Source organism: Papaver somniferum, chromosome 6 (genome assembly GCF_003573695.1).
Source record: "Papaver somniferum cultivar HN1 chromosome 6, ASM357369v1, whole genome shotgun sequence".
Taxonomy (NCBI): domain Eukaryota; kingdom Viridiplantae; phylum Streptophyta; class Magnoliopsida; order Ranunculales; family Papaveraceae; genus Papaver; species Papaver somniferum.
In genome coordinates, this window is record NC_039363.1 from 110824496 (window position 1) to 110831700 (window position 7205).

Consider the following 7205-nt stretch of genomic DNA (forward strand, 5'->3'; position numbering starts at 1 on the left):
ATATTCTCTTTCAAAAACTGGACTACGACCCTGTGGTCATTCGTTTTACACGGAACCGCCTCAACCCACTTAGACACATAGCCTACAGCGACAAGTATGTAAAGATAACCAAAGGAAATAGGAAATGGACCCATAAAATCAATGCCCCACACATCAAAGACCTCAATCACTAAAATAGGGTTCAAAGGCATCATATTTCTACGGGAAATGGTTCCTAACTTCTGGCAACGCTCACAAGAAACACAATGACTATGGGAATCTTTAAACAACGAAGGCCAGTAAAATCCACACTGCAAAATCTTAGCAGCGGTCTTCTTAGCACTAAAATGACCCCCACATGCATGTTCATGACAAAAGGAGATAATACTAGACTGGTCACTCTCAGATACACATCTCCTAATAATCTGGTTCGGACAATACTTAAACAGGTAAGGATCGTCCCAAAAGAAATGCTTAACCTCGGCTAAAAACCTAGAACGATCTTGCTTACCCCAATGTTGAGGCATTCGACCAGTAACAAGATAATTCACTATATTTGCATACCAAGGTGATTGGGAAACATAGAACAATTGTTCATCAGGAAAACTGTCCCTTATAGGAAGGGAATTATTAGGGGAACTAACAACTAGCCTAGACAAGTGGTCTGCTACTACATTTTCTGCACCCCTTTTGTCTCTAATGTCTGGACAAAATTCTTGTAACAAAAGGATCCATCTAATCAATCTAGGTTTGGTATCCTTCTTAGACAAAAGGTATTTCAAAGCAGGATGATCAGTATAGATTACGATCTTAGAACCTAATAAATAGGATCTAAACTTATCCAAGGCAAACACGATGGCTAGCAATTCCTTCTCGGTAGTTGTATAGTTCATTTGGGCATCTTTCAGAGTTTTGCTAGATTAGTAAATCACATGGAGTAATTTGTTTTCTCGCTGACCTAGCACAACGCCTATAGCATAATCTGAAGCATCACACATAATTTCAAAGGGTAGGTTCCAGTTAGGTGCCTGGACTATCAGGGAAGTAGTGAGTAAAGTTTTAAGATTCTCAAAAGCCTCTAAACAAGCATCATCAAAGACAAACTTAACATCTTTAGCAAGCAAACTGCAAAGAGGTCTAGAAATCAAGCTAAAATCCTTAATGAATCGACGTAAAAACCTGCATTCCCTAGGAATGACCTAATATCTTTTACGCTTTTTGGGACCTGTAAAGTCTTAATAAGGTCAACTTTGGCTTTTTCTACCTCTATACCCTTTGAAGAGACGATGTGCCCTAACACAATTCCTGATTTAACCATAAAATGGCATTTTTCCCAATTAAGCACTAAATTTTTTTCCTTAAACCTAGTCAACACTAATGTCAAATGATGCAAGCACTCATCGAAAGATGAACCAAACACTGAAAAATCATCCATAAAGACCTCTAAGAACCGTTCTATCATATCAGAAAATATGCTCATCATACAACGCTGAAAAGTTGCAGGGGCATTACATAGCCCGAAAGGCATGCGTCTATACGCAAAGGTACCAAAGGGACATGTAAAAGTGGTTTTCTCTTGGTCTTCTGGGGCAATAACGATCTGATTATAACCGGAGTAGCCATCTAAGAAGCAATGGTGACTATGTCCAGCTAATCGCTCTAGCATTTGGTCGATAAAAGGAAGGGGAAAGTGATCCTTCCTTGTGACCTTGTTCAATTTACTATAGTCAATACACACACGCCATCCCGTGGTCACTCGGATTGGAATTAATTCATTATTATCATTCTGGACTACAGTGATACCTGATTTCTTGGGGACAACCTGAACAGGGCTGACCCACTTACTATCTGAAATTGGGTAAATAATACCCGCATCTAACAACTTAAGCACCTCTTTTCGAACTACCTCTTTCATGTTAGGGTTCAGTCGACGTTGCATCTCCCTAGAAGGTTTGGAGTCTTCCTCTAAATGAATCTAATGCATACACACAGTAGGACTTATACCCTTAATGTCTTCTATAGTCCACCCTAAAGCTTCCTTATTATCTTGAAGTACATTTAATAGCCTACTTTCCTGATCACTATCCAAATCGGAAGCTACAATCACAGGTAAAGTCTCAGATGGGCCTAAAAACACATACTTTAGAGTATCGGGTAGTGGTTTAAGGTCCAACTTTGGGGACTCTTCTAAAGAAGGAATTAGGGTAGTCTCAGAAACTGGTAACGATTCGAACCTAGCTTTCCATCTATCAGTGTCTAACACAGGGGTAGAATCTTATAGAGCATTCACCTGTTCAATAGTGCTATCATCGTCAAAATCTAAACCAAAATGGGATAGACAACTTTCTAATGGGTCTTCAGACAAAATGTTTAGTAATGAATCCTGAACTAAGGCTTCTATCATGTTCACCTCTTCAACACATGTGTCATCTAGATCATGAGGTTGCTTACTGACATTAAAAATGTTCATCTCCATAGTCATATTACCAAAAGATAAACTCATCACACCATTTCGACAGTTAATGATCGCATTAGACGTAGCTAAAAATGGGCGACCTAAAATCACAGGTATCTGGTTCTTTGGGTCAGAGACAGGTTGGGTATCTAGGACCACGAAATCCACTGGATAAATAAACTTGTCGACCTCAATAAGAACATCCTCGATAACACCTCGAGGGATTTTAACAGACCTATCAGCTAACTGCAGTGTCATCTGAGTAGGTTTCATTTCACCAAGTCCTAGATGTAAGTATACATGGAATGGCAGTAAGTTCACACTGGCTCCTAAGTCAAGTAAAGCTTTTTCTACCCGGAAGTTACCTATTGTGCAAGCAATGGTAGGAGAACCTGGGTCTTTGTACTTTGGAGTTGTGGTGTTCTGAATGATTGAACTTACGTGACTAGCTAAAAGGCTTTCTTATGGACGCTAAGTTTTCGCTTTCGCGTACACATATCCTTAAAGGAACTTGGCATAAGCAGGAATTTGCCTAATTGCATCTAATAAAGGAAGTTTTATGGTAACTAGTTTAAAAACCTCCACTATGTCATTAAAGTTCGACTCCTTCTTTGTTGGTACTAATAGCTGAGGAAATGGGGCTCTAGGCATAAAATCAGACCTTTCAGGAACCGAATTCACATCATCAGAAACTTTATCAGTCTCCTCAGCTACTGGTCCTGAGAGGTGATATTCTGAGGGGTGAACTACAGTATGTTCACTATCGGGCATGGTTACCTTATTGTCTACAACTCTACCACTTCTAAGGGTTCTAACAGCATTCAATTGATTCGATGGTTTTGCACCTAATTCATGAACTCCTCTAGGGTTGGGTTGTGTTTGACTAGGAAACTTACCTTTTTCTCTCAAAGAATCACTTATCAGACCAACCTGGGTTTTTAACTCGGAAATAGCCTGACTATTTTCTTGTCCTATCCTGTTACTAGCTTGTAGACTCTGTTCTACGGATAACTGGAATTTTGCAGTTTGCTGAGTTAACAAGGCGAGAGATTCCTCTAAACTTAGGATTTTCTTATCTGACTGATTCTGAAACTGAGCTAGTCCTGAAGGATTCTTAGTATAGCCAAAACCTGGGGGAGCATTAGAATTACTAAACTGACCTTGACTTTGGCCCTTAGACCACGAAAGGTTCGGATGGTTTCTCCAACCAGGATTATAGGTTTCTGAATATGGGTCAATCTTTTGACGGTTATCAAATCTAGTGTTATTATAAAGAGCATTGCCTGCTCTTCAATATTCTGGCCTTCCCAAAAAGGCTCCACTCTACCACTAGTCTGGCCCACTTCTAAGGCTTCTAACCTTTTTGCTATAGCAGCAATTTTGGCATCTGATTCATAGCCTCCTTCTACCCTATTAACGTTTCCTCTACTTAAAAGAATTGTTTTCTGGGGTGCCCTACTATTTTCCCATTGCTGGGTTTTTTCGGCGATTTCATTAAAAAATTCCATCGCCGCATCAACAGTTTGGTTTTCAAATCCACCAGTGCATAGAGACTCAACCATGGTCGTTGTGGAATAATCTAAACCCTCATAAAGGATCTGAACTAGCCTAACCTTTTCTAAACCATGATGAGGACACTGGGATAATAAATCATTGAACCTTTCCAAATACCTATATAAAGATTCTCCCTCTTGTTGTGAAAATGTGCATATTTGCGTCCTAATAGACGATGTTTTGTGCCTAGGGAAAAACTTATTGAAAAAGGCAGATGTAAGTTGTTCATATGTCTCAATTGACTCGGAGTCCAAACTATATAGCCACGACTTGGCCTTATCTTTCAGGGAAAATGGGAATAACCTAAGTTTCAAAGCATCATCATCTAAGCCTCTAATTCTTAGAGTACTACAAATTTCCTCAAAATTCCTAACATGGTAATAAGGGTTTTCATTTTCTTTCCCTAAAAAGATTGGGAGCATCTGTAAGGTCCCAGGTTTCAGTTCATAGGGTGCCTCTGTTTCAGCTAACTTAATACACGAAGGACGAGTAGTCCTAGTTGGATTCAACAAAGCTTTCAAAGTTGCCATTTCTGGCGCTATCGGAGCAACATGGATTCTCTCCTCAATCAAAGGACGTTCAAAAACAGACTCTTCAAAAGTCGTACTCTCTAGATTAAGGTAATCGAGACGCTTCGAACTACTATGTTTCTCTTTAACAAATCTACCTAGTGCGTCTGTTTTACGTTCAGGCATACAATAGAATTTTCTAAATTGGAAGGGTAAGCAAACACAGATCAAGGCCGACTCAACCAAATCAAACCTATTGATTTCTAGCAAACGAAAAGCATGATGTCTCCACTTAGATTGTTTCTAGACCAGCTTCTAATCCTTCGAACGGGAATTCGTTACAATTTAAGCAAACCCCTCTGGAATCAATCCGAGTTAACGTAAGTTGAATAGAGGCGAGGGAAGCTCGGTGGAGCTTTGATACCCAAGGCCTCACCGGTATTACAAGGCGGTGCAGTCACGCATTCAACTTACAGAAACCGTCAAGAACTTCGAAGTATGCCTAAAAGAGTAACCAATATTTTTCGAATGACTTTCCTGTTAAGCTCGTTACCCTATCGGTCTCGTTCTAGTCAAAATTTTAGGCTTAGGTTCGCGTAGGTTAAGTGTTCCTAAAGCGGGCAAGAAGAGAACGGTGATGAGATCCGAACCCTTATCTTGTATGGCCAGGCCTTGCCCTTTACTAGAAAAATAAATGTCTGTATTCAGTCCTCAACATATATGCATACGAAGGAGTCCAGTAACTCGCTGACAGGGGATTCGCGAGTGTTCAGAATCTTACCTCCCGTTCCAGACGGGGGATGAATAGGTTGTAGTCGACTCGGGCCACTGACTCCGATGTCTAGTGTACGAACCCAAAGTGCAGAGACAATATCGTAATTTTCCTCCTTCTCTGCAAACAGTTTATATTTAAAGTACCCTTCCGTAGGGTAATAAAAAAAATAATGTCCCGAAGTCCAAAAATCCAAAAAGTAAAGAAAAATTACAAAAATAATAAACCCTAATACAGTTTTTTTTTTCCTAAAAGAAAATAAACAAACCCTAAACTAAAATTGTCTAAAATAAAATTGTCTTCTTTTCTATTCTTTTTGCTTTAATCTTTAGCTCCAAGTCTTTATGAAATCACCAAACTCTTTGGCTCAATTTTCTTTATGATCCAGAACCTATAGACACAAGATAAATACCCAAAAAAATAAAAAAGAACAATAAAAATAAAAATAAAATAAATCTAAAACCCTAAAAACAAGTCCGCGTCGGCGACGCCAAAAGTTGATGTGATTTGTAGATAGTGGTAAAAGTGGTTCGATTCTCAGACTTGTGAAGGATATTAATTAGACTTAAATTCTAATATTAAAATAGAAAACTCACTAAAAATTATAGCAAACTCAATCAAAGTTGATATCCATATTAAAAGAACACCGAGGCTAAGATTCCACTATTTTCTAAGTTCAAAGTGATTAAACCAATACTTATATTTATGCAATTTTCTCGTTTAATTTGATTCTAAAATATTGCAACAAGTAGATTTTCAAAAGTAGTAATTGTAAATACCAAGTATGAAGCATCAAAAGTCTTAAAACTAATCATACTCCATCAAAATAGATCACAATCACTCAAATAAAAATCATATTCAATAATAGTTCAAGGCAAATAATCATATAATTATTGCAAATAAAAAGATAAAATAGAATATACCACTTCATGTTGGAAAAATAGCTTCCTCTATCGCCTCAGCAATGGGGTTTAGCTCCTCATATTAATCATGATCTCAAAATATTAGTTTATGGCTCAAAAGATGATTAAAAGGATGAAAAGTGATAATACAGACGATTCGCAACAGTTTGTTAGTGTTGCAACAGGGCGAACTAGTAGCTAAAGACCTAATGCAACCGCTGTGATAAACGACACATAGGTTCTGCTGTGAAACAACGATAGTTTTCTGCGACAGTTGCTTGTGCGTCAATGTTGTTCGTGTTCTTCCTCTTCAGCAGCAGCAGCAGAATAAGGTATTTTCCTGCAACTCGATCTCTGGAGCTCTGTGGTGTTCTAAACTTCTCTGAAAGGATTTGTACCCTTATATGACTTATCCCCTCTCCTTTTATAGGCCACAACTCGATTAAATCTCCCGAAATACTCGAGACTTCTTCTGTTTTTCTTTTACTCCAAGTCACGGCAATATCTCCCTTTCTTTTCTCATACGCGCTTCCAGATTCATTCAAACTCTCCTATTATGCCTCCACAAGCAAAATCCTCGGTTGATAATGCATATAACTTCCATATTAAGTCGAACAGGACCAAGATTACTCCCATGTTTCCGTAAATAAGATATTCTTCCCTGTTTAAATCCAACTGATGAAAACTCCTATTTTTCCTCCTACGCGGCTACTTTTCTTTTTCCAGGACTCTTCCCAAAGATAGAATCAAATCAACAACACATATTCTTCACACCCAACTTAATCAGACCGAGATATTCTTCCTTCAAACAAATCCCGTAACTCTCCCTCTTTAGAAACTACGTGACTTTTCTTTCGACTTTAAACCCGAGTGCCAAGCCTGTTTCATCATGACATACTATTACTAACCAAAGCCCATGGATCTCTGCTAAAATCTACCCGAAAATCGATCGGAAAATTGTTGCAAACGAGAATTAACTTTCCCGCCATTTTTGAAATTTGAATTTGTGAAGAAAGGGGGCGTCCCCTATCCAG

At 38.6% G+C, this 7205-nt stretch overlaps 1 pseudogene; it reads left to right on the plus strand.

Moving 5' to 3' along the window:
• The first annotated feature begins 4054 nt into the window (after positions 1-4054).
• On the plus strand, positions 4055-4154 carry LOC113292127 (annotated as a pseudogene).
• Positions 4155-7205: the final 3051 nt, after the last annotated feature.